The sequence below is a fragment of the Zosterops lateralis genome (assembly GCF_965231275.1).
Source record: "Zosterops lateralis genome assembly, chromosome: 3".
Lineage (NCBI taxonomy): Eukaryota > Metazoa > Chordata > Aves > Passeriformes > Zosteropidae > Zosterops > Zosterops lateralis.
The window spans coordinates 27,388,286-27,405,457 of record NC_139764.1 but is presented as its reverse complement, the minus strand read 5'-3'; the positions used below and the strand labels follow the sequence as shown (position 1 = coordinate 27,405,457).

At 35.0% G+C, this 17,172-nt stretch overlaps 1 protein-coding gene across 1 annotated transcript in view; it reads left to right on the top strand.

Moving 5' to 3' along the window:
• The window catches only part of KIF6 (kinesin family member 6), a 154,490-nt gene that overhangs the window by 73,528 nt on the left and 63,790 nt on the right, over positions 1 to 17,172 (top strand). The window lies entirely within an intron of this gene.

Here is a 17,172-nt window from a genome sequence, read left to right as displayed (position 1 = left end):
TGTCTTGAGTGTAATTATCTCAAGCCTTTTTATTTTGGTCACCTCATGGCCCTTGAACTTCTGCTGCATGTTCATGTTACTTAACTTGCTTGTGGTTACTATCTTAGCTATTGTAATGTTTATTGTAACCCTGTAATTCCTTAAAATAAAGATCATCTCAGAAACAACATTCTGAATTTGAGCTCTAGGCAAAACTAATACAGACATGTAATCTGAAAATCTCATGCTGTTAATATTGGATGCTGTGTTTGAAGGCTTCTGCAATTTATTCTGTTATGTATATTATAATGTCACTATTGCTTTCTGATGCCATTTTAGGCTTTCTACTACCTAGATATAAAAGCCTTTGAGAATACCAGTTTATTATGCTGGAAGTCACAATAAACCTTCACAAAAATCTAAATGGGGAGATTAACTTATTTAATATTTATGTTATATATTTGAATCACAAGTCTTATGAGGAGAGGCTGATGGATCTGAGGTTGTTTAGCCTGGAGAAAAGGAGGTTCAAGGTGGACCTTACTGCTCTCTACAACTACTTGAAAAGAGGTTATAGTGAGGTGGGGGTCAACCGCTTCTCCCAGGTAAAAAGTGACAGGACAAGGGGAAATGGCCTCAAGTTGTGCCAGCAGAGGTATAGTTTGTATATTAGAAAAAAATTTACTCATAAAGGGTTGTAGAGCATAGGAAGAAGCTGGCCAGGGATGTGGTAGAGTCATCATCCCTATCCTACGGCAGTTGGATGTGGTTTAATGGTGAACGTGGTGGTGCTGGGTTGACAGAGTTGGCGATCTTGATCTTGGACTTAGATGACCTTAGAGATCTTTTCTTACCTTAACAATTCTTCTTTTTTAGGAAGACACTGGTGGTTTTTTTCTTTACTCTTTAACAGAAATCAAATCAGTTTCACCATATATTTGTCTCAATAATACAGAGAATAAAAGAGGAGATGTTCCTGTGTCACCGACAAAACAGACAGCAGCATCACCTCCTGGGCATAAAAGTGCTGGAAATACCTGCATGTGTTCCAAAGCCAGATAATTTGCAGGAAGGGTAAATACACAGCATAAACTGCTGATTGATAACTTGTGGTTCAGTTTGGGTTTTTTTCTTGATGTCTGTTACTTAGTGTTTAGATGAAGTGCAAAAGCACAAGATGTAATATTTCTTCCTGTTTTTATTTGCTATCATAATTCTGTATATGTATGTGGGTAATTCCCTTCTGGTTTCTGGTGTGTCATATTTTAAATGATAAGTAGACATTTATAGCTCAGTCTTACATATTTGTTTTCTGGGCACAATAACTTCTGCACCACATCAAGGCCTGATGATCAAAACATCCACATGGCTGAAAGAGGATAATTTAAGGTAAATAATCTCCCACTCCTGTGGGGAATCCCCAGTTTGAGGACATAGCCTGTAAAGCTAAGTTAATCAGAAAAAGGATAAGTACTTAGACAAACAGGTTCAAGACAGTCATGAGGTTCGTTGTATCATTGCATGACCAGGCAGGGTTTATTGTCAGGGCTTCTGTAAACAGTTAATGGTGTTTTGATATCTGAAGAAGTACAGATAGGCATGTTGTTAGTTCCCTATGATGTCAGTTGGACCTAATCATATGTCAAACAGTCATGTAATTTTTTGATACTCTGTGAATTAGTACTTTAATCTATTTATCCTTACTGTTTGAAGAGGCAAGGTTCAGTCCAGAGAATTTCCTTCCCATGTCTAACTTCCCTTGTAAATCATTGCACGTTGCTATCATGTGTTGCTCTTAGATATGACTTTGAGTGATTTAATGGTAAATAAAACTGGATACAAAAATTAAGGTATTTTTCAAAGTAAAAAAAAATAAATAATAATAATTTAAAAAAAAAACCAACCCAAAAAAACCCCAAAAAAACCCAACCTGATATATTAATGAGGATTAACATATGCACTTCAAGCCATAAAATTATTATTATGCATTATTATGGGACAATGGGAAGAACTACTCAGAATGTACATTACTATTCTTGAAGACAAAGTTTACCTTTCGTTTGTAATACAACTTTGTGGCATTTTGGAGTGCAATAAATAGGCATGTTTTAATCTGTGACTGACAAGAACTGAATGAATAAAGCTTTCTACCAATAAATGATTTTGCTACACTCTTCCATGTATTTGTTGCCCTAGTTTTGATTCCTGGCATGTAGAGCTACAAATTTAAACTGGTTTGAAATTGAATTTGTTATAAAAAGTATCTGTTTGTCTGCTAAATAGAAATTATCTCTGCATATATGTAATGTCACAGTTCTACAATATTTCTTAAATTAAGGCAATTTTCAGTCATTTGGGACCTGTCTTGTTAAAAAACTCTGCTAGAAGTTGCATCTATTACAAAAGATAAGAGATGTGGTCAGGCCATTGATTCAGAAATGTCTTCACTATTGGCACCCTCATGAGGTGCCCCAGAGTTTTCTTCTTTGACACACTGTTAAAAGTCTGATTTTCTCCAGATTTTTAAAAAGAAGGAATAGATTGAAAGGTGCCAGCCATGAGAGGAGATGTACATTTTTATATTCCTATGACTGAACTTGCTAATTGTAGCTCTTAATATCAGGTCATTTAATTTATATTTAGGGGAAGAAAGCTTGCATAAATTGAGTCATGTCTTGAACTTCTTGAATAAAATAAGTTCAGTGCTGGGTTGAAAATTTCTGTGTCAATGTCTAAAACAGTGGAGGAAGACTCAAAGAAAAAATTGAAAATATGATTGGTCTTTTATTCTCTCTTACACTCTCTTTCTGGGCTTTTTTATTTGAATGTCAGGAATCTTTTTGATCTGTTTAATGGAATAAATTTGGAGACCATGTGCTGATTACAAATAGCAAATGTGTTTCTGAATACTACTTTTGTCTTTCTTGTGAAAATACTGTGGCTGCCAGGAAACAGTAGTAGGAGTAGACAGTGGAAGCAATTGATACTACAATAGTTATTGTACCTCACACTTGACTGTCTAAACTCTGGGAGGAGAAAATTGATTTGGAAGGGGTAAAAAGGAAAGGGCAGGTATGGGTTGGAGTTCACTTTTATAAATAGGGTAGAAAAGAGCAAAACTATTTGTGGCTTAGGATGTGTTCCTAATGAAGCTGTGAATGAGATCAGAAATGAGAGAGACTTGATTCCAGGGAAGGAAAAGCTGAGTTACTAGGAAATGAAAAGGGAACCCAAGAGAGTTATTGAATGGAAAATGGCTAGAGAGACAAGACAGTAATAGGTGCTTTGAAATTGCACATGCAACGAAAGGGAAACAGTAATTGGGAAGTGGCTGCTTGTCTTCCTTAATTTACCTGTAGCACCCAAAAAAACCTGAAGGTTCAAAGACAGAGGCCTCAGAGGGGTAACATGTACATTTAACAGAGCTTCCTTATATTAGGAGTGCTGTAGGAAGAAGTGGTATAGTTGTGATGCCTTGGTAAATTTATTGGCTTTAAGATGAAGAGATTGGTCTGGAGTCAAAGCAACCAGATTAATAGAAGATTTTTTTTCTTTATTGAGATACTTTTAAACACTTGGTTTGGAAAAACTGTGTTGTTACAGTCAAAGACCTAATTTTGTTATAATAAATACTGTGTAGGGCAAGGTCTGGTAAAACACCTGTTAACAAAGTCCAAAAAAAAAAAGATTCAGTCAGGTTCAGTTTGTGTGATAAACATCATGTATTTCATGATTTTCTGTTGCAGCAGCCCAAGTGTTTGTTATAGAGGCTTTCTCATTAAAATTTCCTTTTTTATCTGCCTCTGAATGAGGCATAAGAAGTATTAATGCCAAGAATAACAATGACTATGTTATGTCATGTTCCAATGAATGGTCTCTCTGCAGGCTTTTCATAAGTTACTCCTTACAGTGCATTCACATGTGAGGCTGTACAGAGAGAAGAGAGGAGAAATAGCAAAATGGAAAAAAATGGAATAGTATCAGGTCATGCATGGATGAAATAGTCAGTGTGTTTTTGTTTGGAACCTGTTTGATACTATTTTTCCTGAGAAATATAAAAATGAATTTATTGTTACTGGACTATAATGCTTTGAGTGGTCAAATATATACTGCTGGCATACATTTCTGGGGCTAAATTGAGGTTTCGTGTGGCTGAATGGAATGCCCAGCTTGGTTGGATTCAAAAATGTCATAAGACTTTTTTTTTCCCCAAACATTTCTGCCAAGTGCGTACAGGAAGTGGCTTTGGCAGTTGTATCCAAACAAGTAACTTCATTTCCTGGAATCTGCTTTTTTGCAAAATGTAGACTTTAGGAAAGAAAGTGTAAAGAGGGATGTTAAGTGGTAGTGGAAAGATCACCCTTAAAAGCCTCTGAGAAGAAGGCACAAATTATCAAACTACATTTTTTCTAGATATAGTCACAACAATGTTATATGATTTTTATGAACTTGATAGTTTATTGATTTTTTTAACTTGATAGTTTATTTATGTAGTAAAAGTAATATTAAAAATCTATTGACCATAACTGCACGTAATTAGGGAAGCTATTATGTTTATTACAGTCCATTTCACTATGGTCTATTTTCTGTCTATCTAGTGTTTACTGGCAAGGCAGCCGCAAAAGTATTTGAGATATAAGAGAATGTGTTGCATGACTACTCACATTATGAGGACCTATTAGTAACCTGGGGTTTAGTAAAACTTCTGTTTACTGTCCTTAAAAAAAAATTAAAAAGAGAATAGATGTTATGGGTATAATTTTCAGATATAAAGGAGACATGAGTGGATATAATATTAAACACATTCTGCTAAAACTATGAACATTTTATCTGACTGGTCAGGTGCAATTTTTGCATGCTAGTGGAAATTCATCTTTTTCTAGTCTAACTTGCTGGATTTGAGCCATACTTTTTTTTTCCCTCTGTCTTTTGTTTGTTTTTGTTTGTTTGTTTATGAGTTTTTGTGGGGTTTTTGGAGTTTTGTGCTTTGGGGTTTTTTTTTTGCCTACTCTCTTAAGGTTTCTAACCTTAATATTTCAATAATAGTGCCTGCACTATAGTGTAGTGCTGGATAGCTGCCAATAGTATAAGCACAGCCTTCATCTTCCTAAACCCTTAATCTCAAGGTCAAATCGTTGGTATTTTTCAGATACTTGAAAAGCAGTAGTCAAAAACTGTTTTGTATCAAATAATTTTTTTAAGGGTTGTTGTTAATAAGGGGCTATTTCAGAATTGCTAAGAGGGAAAAAAGTACATTGAGAAATGCAGTAGCAATGAGTCATATTGTGATGCATCAGATAAGAACCTTGGAAAAATTTCCATTTTCTTATAAATAATATTACAAAATGCTAAATTTTAGACAGCAAAGTAAATGCTTAGTAAAAATCTTAATTTCAGAAAAAAGCAGCAGATTTCACAGATAATCAAGAAATCAGAATATATTTTTTTAGTAATAGATGTAGTTGCTTACTACAGAATGACAATATGTAAAACAACTTTGTATAACCATTGTTCTACGTAGAGTCTTTATCTTGTCATTGAAGATTCTTTTACTGGATGAAGAGACAGGAAAAAATGTTTTGGAAGCAGTGCAGAACAAGAATTAAAATACAAGTAAAGATAAGCAAACCTGTATGTTTCCCAAGTGGCACAGGCTGTGTTTGCTATGTCATAAACAGCAGCTGCTATAAATTTTGAGGGGAGTGAAAGCTTTACCTTCCCTTTTCATATTTACTTCTTTTTATATTTTATTCTTCATGCAGTCATCTATTTTTTTGGTTCTGTAATGTTCACTTTTTTATTACTTAAGCAGAGAAGCTTCAGGCAGTTGTTAGCAGTTGTGTGCATTGACTATTCATGCCACTCTTATTATCCCAAAAGAAATGAAACTTTGTAAGAATAATGTATGAGCTCCTGTTAACATTTGCCTTTGTGTGTTTCTGATTTTTCACTGAATGCTTGTGATAAAGTGCACTGTCTAACAGAGGTTGTTAGCTGGCTTATTCTTGTTTGTCATTCATAAAACAACTCAGCTTTCCACTGCATTATAGAGGCAATACATTGCATAGAGTAAGATCCTAGACTGAGATGCAGAGCATCTGGTTTTTATTTCAGTCTTTATTATTTACTAAGTTTGTGAACTTACACAAGTGACCTCATTTCTCTGAATCACTTTCTTCAACTGTGAAATAAATTAAGAGTGGCTTATCTTCCTTGATCACTTAGAAATTTCATGTTCAAAGGCCATTTGTAAGAGCAAAATCTTGTTTTTCTAACATTGAGGACCAGTTGAAATGATTTGTGAAAGTAAGACAGTGAATTAGATGGAGAAGCCAATATAAAATCTTGGAAGTATTATTGACTCTTCATTTTTAGTCAGCATAACTATTCGACCCAGTTCTTGAAATTGTTTCTTTTTATTGATAGCTAATTTGTTTGGGAAGCCTGAAACTCTAGACTATGCTGGCTACTTAAAATTCTGTACAAGCATGGGCAAACAAATGATATATTTGATATTTATTGTAAATTCTGAGAATAAGCCTCCAAGTATCCAAGTATATCCAAGTATATTTCATGCAAAGCTGACTCTACTTCTCAGTAAAAGAGAGTAAAGTACTCAGGGTGGGCTGGGAAGGTTGTATTAAAATTATTGAATTTTTTATTATGAATCCTTCCTTCTGCAATACCTCCCCACTTTGATCAGCTTTCTTTATTTATGCCATTTACATCCAGCTATAATTCTGTGAAATAATTACAAGTATTTCAGAAATTTCCTTTAATCTTTAAGTGTACAGAGAGAGTGACATCAGTTTGAAAAATGACCAGTGGCTGGAAACAGAAGAATGTCGTTGCTTTGTATCAGAACTGTTAAAACAACTTTGCGTTAGGGAATACTAGAAGAAAAAGAGTTCCAAGAAGATATCCTTTTGACTTGCAGCAGGTTTATTTAATTAACTAAAGCCTGATAAAAGAGCTCATGGCTCTGATACAGCACATTTAGTATTGTAGTAAGGTTGAATGACAAGGAATGTCCATAATTTATTGTCCCCTTTTGATCTTCGGGAAAACAAGCAGTTTAAAGCCATCAAATAAACATAGTGTACTTGGCTTTCAGGAAGAATTATGCTATTTTTCTAGTGATAGTCACTTATTTCAACAGATTTTCAAAGGGCAAAACTGCTTTTAATTCTGTGTCCTGACATAAGCAGATTTAGAGTGACAGAGGTTATTGGTTCAAAAATTTTCTTTTGATCCTTTGTTGCACCTTAATTATATAGTTCAGCTGGTTACAAATTTTGGTTAAAAAGGAATTGAAAGAAGTTGCTTTTCACAGTGGGAAATGTGCCAATACGAAATAGAATTTCACTCAAATACTTTATATTACATTATTGGGGGTTTTTTGTTTAGTTTTGTTTCTTTGGTAAGAGATGTTCCCTCAAGTAGCTCCTGAGACCTGAATTGAATTTTCACCAGAAAAACTCTGTAGTATGATGAGCCAGAAAGACAGCAGGGCATTCTTGCCTCTGTGAGCAATCAATTTTTCCTTTAATATCTCTGATACAAGAAAGTCATCACTTTTGTTTAAAATGAGAGTTTTTTGAATCACATAAATAAAAGCCAATAATTAAAATTAGAAGAACCCAGATTAACTTATTTTTAATTATGATTATTCTCAATTTTAATACAATAGACATGTAAGCCATCATAACAATAAAGTTTTCCTTATCTCTTTTTATTTACTCTGGAGACTATAGGCAGAATAGATGAAGCTGACAATAAATTAGTGGGAGCATTTCTCTGAACAGAACATATTTAGGTTATGTCATATGTGTTGCATGTTGTATAAAAGAAAAAAAAATTGTATTTTGAATAATGAAGATGTCCTAATATTTGAGGGGAATGGGGGGTTTCCGTTGTTTATTCTCAGGAGCAAGGAATGCTTTGTGTCTTTCTGCTTGTCTATATGTTCATTATGTTGGCTGTGTCTTCAATTGCCATGAATGTACTTGGGGGAAAAAATATCTGCACCTTTTTTATGCAGGATCAGGAATTTAGCTTCTAAATTAATTTGCTTTCCATTATCATTGTTGAGGATGAAAAAAAAAATTGTAAGCATGTAGTGCAAATACACATCTAATAGTAAGGGATTTGGAATCACTATAATTTTTCAAAGGCTCATGGAATTTATATATTTCTATAAATAGGCACCCACCAATAAGACAAAAAGATAAATGATCAAGAGATCGCTAAAGATGCTTGGATAGATTTCTGAAAGACAAACATTTTGTGAATTATTATAAGCAAGTAGATGCTGCCAAATTGTAGGTTTATTTTACCACACTCCAGTATCACATCTGACTTTTATATCATGGGGAATGGTTGCTGTACATGAATACAATGAATGATTATTTTGCTGAATGTGGTTATTTGTTGTTATGGGAGCGAGACTGACTTTTAATGGGATAGGCCACACTAACCCACAACTACAGGGCAAAAGGCAGTTCCTGCCTTTAGCGACAATTTAAGATGGAAGCTTCATCCAAAATCTGAATTAATTTTAGCATGATGAGGTTTCAGGGATTGAATTTGGAGTTAATATGTGTGCTTCTGTTTCAAAACTATATTTGTAAACCCCAACCCAGTTATTTCTAATGTTTTCTCTGAAGACAAAAGATAACGTGAGTAGCACAGATCTTTTGGCCAACTTAGCGGCAATTACGAGGTCTCAGCTGTCTCGGCTGTTCATTCTCCCTTTGATATGATAGAAATTCATTCTCTGCAGCAGACCTGCCCTCAAAGAAGGTATCTTAATTGCTTCAGTGACCCAGTATGGTGGGATTTCACCTTGAGAGTATGGGAGAACAGGAATTAGTTGTCCAGTAACTTTACAGTGCTCAAAGTTTTATGACTCTAGGCTCAAAACAGAAGTTTCTTTTCATTAAGTAGTAGCTCTTCATTAAAATGCATTAAGATAAATTTAACAAAAAGATCTCACTCCAACTTTCTACAGCAGTCATAGCACAAATATTGCTCATGGCCATTGTGATCCCCCTTACTGCTTCCAACATGTAGCAAGCCTGAGACTGTCAGGTGAACTAATTTTTCATGAATATGGTCCTCCTCTGTTCCCCTTCGTATTCCTTCTTAGTTCTAGGATGGAGTACTGTAGTTAGGCATAAAAGGTGTTATTAATTTATCATTATTCAGCAGGTACCATGCTCCAAAAATGAATGTACAAAGAGGAAAAGGTCCAGGTGAATCCCTGGATTGAAAGGAAGAGGCTTTGAGATCTGGCTGCAAAGGGCTAGACATACAATGGAGTAAAGAATAATCCTTTTTTAGCTTTTTGAAGACTGCAGAACTGGCAGTGGGGCACTCTCACATTCAGTCTTATTAATTCATAAACCTAGAGATATTTATATATTTGAGTGGCTATTTTCACAATAATGGTGGACGTTAAGGTTTGTATTTCAGGTGAGAATGATGGTATTAGTTGGAGAACTTCACATTCCTGGTTTTATTTACATTTTCAATTTAAAATATAGAGATTTAAGTTATTGCTTCTAGGCCAGATGGGTTATTAGAATCCTATGGGTTGGGTTTTTTTCAAATGTTTCTCAGTCTTCCATAAGGAGTGCCTGTGCCAAGAGGAATAAACAGGGATATTTGTTTGAATTCCAGAAATATTTCTGTAGTATTAATGAAATTTCTAAAGCATTTTTTATTCCTTCAGGCCATCTAAACTGGAGATACTTATTACCACTTACTACTTTTAGGCTTGATATAAGAAGTGAGGTTATTGCTTTTATCATTTTGTCATGCATAAGACATACCAAATTTACCACATACAAGATTTTAGAGGCTTTTGGCTGATACATAGGATTGGGTAGTGCAATACTAACTTTCATTGACCCTGATAACACTTTAGCCCAACTTCCTTCCATCTTCCTTCACTCAAATACACATTTAGGTGGTGTTTCTTTTGAACTGCACTGAAATAGCAAGTTACATATTTTCAGTATTCACTTTACTATATATATCGACCCTAAAAAAAATACATTCAAATACATAACCTTCTGCAGTTGCTCTGTGGTTTTACAATGACAATTTTTAACCTCCTTCATGGTGAAATTGCCAGAGAAGTACTGTCACACCTAAAGTAACTAAAGAGGGATACCAGTGGATGCAATCAGAGGATAGGAACTCCGTTGTGACATTAGGAACTTAGAAGCATGAAAGCAGATATTCAGTAATAATTAATGTCTCATTAATTTATAACCAGAAAAAAGGGTCGCCTCACAAGGGCTTAGCTGTCAAGCTGAGTTTGTTGTCAGTTATATTTTTGTTGATAAAAGCAGTGTTTCCATTCAGTATACATGATTTTTTCCCTGTGATGGTTTGTAGTGGTGTATTTTTAGTTTTATTAGTTCCATGTATGCATTTGTTCCATGCTTTCATGCTGTTTGTATAAGTTATAATGGCTTGTTCCTTGTACCCTGTATTTAACCCTTTGTGGTTTACCCCCGTTGCTGTTATCTGTCCATCACCTGTTATGTAACCCCCAGGTCCTGTCAGTTGCTTTGGGGCCTCTCCCTGTGTCTGGAAAGTTCCAGGGAGAGCATCGAGTGATTGGGCAGGATCCCTGTTATTCCCTCCTTTGCTTTCTTGATTTGTTCTCCTGTCTGTCCTTCATGTACAGAGTCACTCCTTCCATTCCCCTGGCTGGTCCCACACTGTACCTTCCCCTTACTCCTGCCTCAGTTAAAAGTTGCTGTACCGGGGTGCTCTGCTGGGCAACTCTCTGGGGTGAGGTAGTTCCTCGTGGGCATCAATAAACCCCAGCTGCCGTTCACCATCAGAGTCCTTCCTTCATTCCTCATCATTACTCACGCTTTGCAGTCACACTGCAAAGACCCCACAGGATTGGGAAGGTATCCCTGGACACTGGAGACTTCTCACTGTGGCCGATGTCAGGGCCAGCCAGGCAGAGAGGGACAAGGGTCCTGAGACATCACGACCACCACAATGGTTGATGTATTAGTAGAGTGTGAATGCATTTGTATTTAAATGCAACTTTTCCAAGTCATCTGTAAGCTATTAGTAAAGAAAATCATAGATTTTCTTAGAATTTCTTAAGCTTGGGTTGTATTAAAAGAATAGCAAAAGAAACATCCAAATGGAGTTTATTTCTCTGCATTCATCCAGAGTTTTCTGCTGGTCTGTGGTACCTGGGATAACAGAAGGTTGGTGGTGCTACTACTGACTAAAGTGAAGAAGGCATTCAGAAGCACTGCCTTTTCCATATCCTGTGTAACTAGGTCTCCTACCTCATTTAGCAGGGGACCCATGTTTTTTCTGGCCTTCCTTTTGTCACCTGTGTATATATAGAAGTCCTCCTTGTTCTCTTTAAGCCATTTCTTTCCATGTTACACTTTGTGTAGCCCAGTACAAGAATGGAACAGTTAAACAGCATATCATCAGTACATATAAGGTGATAAGGTAATATTAGGTCACAGATTGGACTTGATGATCTCAAACATTATTTCCCAACTAGGTGATTCTGTGATTCTATATACTTACTCTACAACTTACATAAAATCAACATGTATGGAAATAGTTCTGGAAATAGACAATGGTTTCAGTCTTGGCAGGCAAAATACTTTTGATAAAAACAAAGAGAAGATACCTCATACTTTACTTTTCTCTACTAAGGATTAAATATACTAAGGATTAAAATTAAACTATCCTTTTAACAGTTTTCAGCTGCATTTCAAAAGGTCTTGCTATAGAAGCAATTTGATATCCTAAAATTTTCATCAGGTGTTCATATATATATTTTTTTTTGTAACGAGGACAGCTACTACTTTTCAGTTTTGATTAATTTATCAATACTTCCATAAAGGAAGAATTTCTCTTTTTGCAAACGACTGCTAATTACTATACCTTAAACCCATGTGAACTTAAACTTAGTATTATATATCAAGAATGTTCAAGTTAATATTTATATTACTGCTCATGGAATCTAAAGGTTCTATTCTTAGAATAGTGAAAGTGAATACTACTGATGTGGTGCATAATTTTGTTCATAAATATGTGATGTGCATGCTATTTGTCATTATTGTCAGAAAAAATGGATTTAAATTCTGAGCTATTTACTTCATCCCATTTTTAATAAGTCATAGGATTTTGGTAAAACTAACTTAAATATAACTCTATTTTGCTGGTTTAATATATTATTTTGATTAATGCCTCTACTCAAAATGTTTTATTAAAAATGCACATTACAGCTTTACTTAAACCTGCTCAGCCTTCTAGACTGTGTTAACACTGATTCAGAAGGCGAAGTACACTTACTGCAGGGGTTTGGCAAAACTGCTTTTAAAAAAGGATGTATACAGCATTCAGGATAACTTTTCTTTTTTCTACAGTCTACAAAGATTTAATGTTTCCTTTACAATTCAATCCTTCAAGATAGATTTTTTTCTTTCCATTCAAAATGAAATGCAGTCAGAAGAGTTCTTAAAAGCAGTAAAAGGCCTTTAACAGCTGAGGAAAGTCTAAAATAATGAGTTTTACCTAAAGATAGCCGAGAATTTTGTAAAAAACAGTATGCTAAAATTTGAAAAGCAGAAGTGAAAGTTCAGGAGAAAAATTAGCCAGTTTGATTTTTCAGGCCCCATTGTTATCTTCTCCTTCTCTGCTTTGTCTTCTATTTCAAAACCACTATAGGTAAAAAATGGAATATATGAATGTTGCTGAACTGGCAATAACTGCTCTCTTGCTGCATTCACTAATCTTTACCTTGTGTTACTAAAATGCACTATTTGTGTAACACAACAGGCACAATGTCCTTAATTCCAAAGCAAATTCAGCAAGTTTTGTCAGGGTAGGTGTTTAGGAGCCTGCAAGTTACACAATTATTCTCTAAACCTCTGCTGAATTATGGGTACAGGACTCCCATTTTAACTCTGCTGGACTTCTGGAGCTTGTCATGTGCCCAGAAGTCCTCAGTTGTGAGATTAGTTGAAACTTCTGAAGGCTCAATTTTGTGTGTATATTTAAAGTACAGTTAATACACATTGATGCAGTCTGTAATGTAGCAGTTACAGGTTTCCTTCAGAGAGGGATAAAATGTTTCTTCAGTAGATGAGTGCTTGAAATTTATTGTGGTCATTGCTGAGGTATAACATGCCTAATTACTTTTCAAATCTGGACATTGGTACACAACAGGCTTCTGTGTTCATTCTCAGAGATGAACTCCAATAAAGTTTCAACAGAGCAGTAATCAAATTTCAATTTTTTACAGATAAATTTTACTCATTTCTTAGTTGCTAATGTTCAGTTTCCAAAAGATCTAAGGGATAGAAGCATTAAAGCTGTTCATCTGGAATATAAACAGATAGTAAATTTTAAAATTAGTTAATTTAGATTGCTGCCTGGTAAAAAGAAATAGCTTACCAGGAAGTTTATCTCATGGTTTCTTCTCTGAGCTCTCTGCCTCAGCATACCCCATTCAGTGCTGGTATTCCTGGTGGAAGAAAAATAAATTAAAAAAAAAAGAAGAAAAATCAATTTCTCATGAAGTGGCTCCTGCACTCCTGTAGTTTATAGCATGAAATATTAAAAGAAAAAGATAGCCCCAAGATGGTACTAATTAATGGTGTACCAAACTACAGAGGATTTTTTGTTTGTTTGTTTTCTACCTAAAATGTAGTATAGACAGGCTTCTACTTCAGAAAACCTCAGTATCTTAATAAAGAAAAAGCTAAAATGTAATATGAAATTAAAAATACAGTAGGTTTCCAAAACCAGATTGATGTTTATAACAAGTTCTTTTCCCTTTCCTAAATTGTTCTGAAAATGAAATATGCCTCTTTTGTGGTTTATGGTGTTACTGGCAAGCCTGGTGGTAGAAATGATTCTCCAGACACCAAAATACATGCAGATGTCTACAGATGTCCCTAACAAAAAACTTCACTTGCATTTGGTCCAAGCTGTCATGACTCCATTGATGTAGGTTGTCATTTTGTAGAGCTCTTAAAATATTCTTACGCACCACTCAGAGTAATTCTTCTAAAATTGAGAAAGATATATTGAAAAGTAGGATTTAAATACCATATCACTCAAAACAGTACAAAACATGCAAATTGAGCAAGTTTTGTTGAGACTATTCTGTTTTTTTAGAAATTTGTTGGTCTGGTTGAAAAAGGCAGAAATGTTTTTGAGCTTAAAAGCCCTTTTTCAGGTCTAAAACAGAAGTGGCAAATGTTGCTGCTACAGCATGTCAAGTATATGAAGCATGTCAAAACTCATTTAATTTGCCATTACTCAATCCTCATCTTAAGCTCAGTGGTCTAAATTTGATTTAAAATCAGCTCTAATTTGAGTGGACTCAAGTGCATAAATATAGGTCCTTTCTTGTATTTAGTAAAACTTTTACAACTGCATCAACCATTGGAGGGAACAGATTTAGATTCCTAAAAAACAAGAAAAATGCATAGTTTCTTTTTAATATCTGGTGTTTGGTGTAAACTGCACGATGCAGTATGACATATATATCCTGTTTTATGAGAAATTATCTGAAATGCGTGATCTGTCATATGCAGAAATGAATCTGATTTATTTAGAAGTGGCAACACCATTGGGTGGGTCTCCTGAAGTTCTTGTGGGTTTGACTTCATATTTTCCTTCATATCCACCCACTGAACTTCTGCCAAGCCTACCATGCTTCATTTCATGCTTTCCCTTTGTACCTACTAATTAAGGACTTTCAATGTGCATATGCATTATACAATCAAATATGATCTCACAGGCAGCTTTAAAGAAGTAAATGGTTGCAAATAGCAGATGAATCTTTTTTCTCTTTTGAAACATACAGGGTGTCATACATGAAATTAAAAATATTTCTCCAATAATATTTGTGTCAGAGCACGGCCATTTTATTCCCCACTGATGAGATCTGCAAACATTTTGGTTATGCCAAATAGCCTCTAACTGCATTCTCATCTCTATGCTCCAAGTTTGACATTGATAGCTCTGGTGCCCACTGGCTTTTTGAAGAGAATATAACACAAAAGTTGGCGTGCAGTAAATCATCAATGCTAGTGGGGATATTCTAGATCACCTTGATTCCATGCCATGGAATCAGATAAATTATAATAAAAATTATACATGAGAAATATAAAACATTATATCTGAGAAATCTGTAAAAAATAAAAACATAATCAGACCAAAATGATCCTGTTAACTGAGTCTGACATCTATGAAAATATGCAATCCACCAGGTGGAGGTCATGAATGTATTTAAAGTTGCTATTAACAGTTTGATTTTATCCTGCAGTTCTCTCTAAAATTGTCTTTGCAACATATGACAGGGAGGCAAACTGGTATACTAATTTTCCAGAAGAGGAAAATGAGAGAGAGATATTTCAATAATTTCAATCTTTACACATAGATATCACTCTAAGATTCAACCTGGTGTCAGACTTGTCACATTTCAGTAAGGAGCCTAAAACCACGTTTCTGACTTTTATTAGGCATTAAAGGTCAAGTGGCTTTTGTTGCCAAAGTAGAGATGTTAAAATGTACCTGCACTGCCACTTGAGATTTCTTAAAATAATGAAACTGAAGAAATTCAACATTAATAAATTCAGCTATCATATCTCATTTAGAGTTTTGGGGTTTTTTCTGTGGTCTTAGACAATCTTAAAATAGTCAATTTCATCTTCTTTAAAATTAAGTTTATAGTTCATTTAACCTTTGGTTTTGAAATACAGTTCAGTATTTTCCTTACTAGTCCTGCAGAGAAATATGAATTAATGTAGTAGTCTTATGAGATTCTTGTAAGTAGTTGCTTGCTGGATTTTGGAAGCATTTCAGTTGAACTTTATAAAAATTGACTTTTACAGAGTTGACATTATATGTAATAGCTAAGGTTTTTCTGTTTTATTTTAGTCATCTTAAAGTAATCCCGTTTTTAGTGATATTAATTGCATTAGAAATAGTGATTGTCTTTGATTTGTGTCCAGGTTGCTACTGTACAAGAATGTTCTTTGCTGTTCATCCTTTTCAGAGTTTCAACAAATTGTTCATTTTACCCTCTTCCTCCCCTCTAAATAAACAACCTCCATAGAGTCATAGAAATTAATTTATGCCCATGTTTTATTTAGTTCATTGCATCTGAATATTCTGGTTTTCCTTCAAGGCTTAACTTCTCCAGAAACTGTTCAACACTGCAGGAGTTCTGTGAGCAATATTGTTTTATGTCTTCCTTATTTTTGAATTGTAGTCTAGTGAAGGTAGCCATGTGTAATACACATGCTTTTCATGAGAAATTTAGCTGAGCTTTGCAGTGGAGAAGTATTTGTTGTATATTGTTTTGCCATTTGTTTGCCTATTTTTAAGTATTTATTCTTTATTGACTTGTTATTGCAAGCTTTGTTACATCTGTCTCCATTCTGAACTGAGGGTTATGACATCTTGATGGAATCCTGGTAAAGACGTAATGAGTTATGCTTACATGACCTCTAATACCTGAGTTCTATTGCAAAGACTTACCAAAATAATTTGTTCTCCGTTTCATTTGAAAGTTTTTGCAGTTCCTTTGTTCCCATTTGATAATATGTGGAAATACATAACAGCGCAAACAGGCTGACAGTCCTTATAAGCATGAAGACTCACAATTCATGCTAGTTGCTATCCTGAAATTCTTCAGACTACCTTCATCTGAATGAGAGCTTTCCTTGAGCCAAGGGGACTCTGCTTCTATTAATTTCAGTGGAAGGGTTGAAACTCTTGTCCAACAGACCACTTAGTAAAAATGGAAGGAAAATGGAATGACAAAGTCTTTTACTCTGAAAATGAAGTTTCTGCAAAACAGATACATGGGCAGATATGTGGACAGATGCCTTTCTCATCAGAATACATTGTCTGAACAGTTATTCCCAGGAGTTTGCTTTTGTCAACAGTCTTAATGTTCCTCCCTCAGAACAGATCAACTTGCGATTTTAATACTTCTGGAGAGTTGTTTCCAATTTTTTTGCGGGTTAAACCAGCAGCCTCTGGCATGAGGCCCCTGAAACCCCCTTAGAGCTCTCATACCAGGACCGAAATCTGGTTGCAGAGTGGTGTTGTGAGGAGACACTGTGGTTCTGCTTTCAGACAGAGATGATGTCAATTTCATGCTATTGTTTG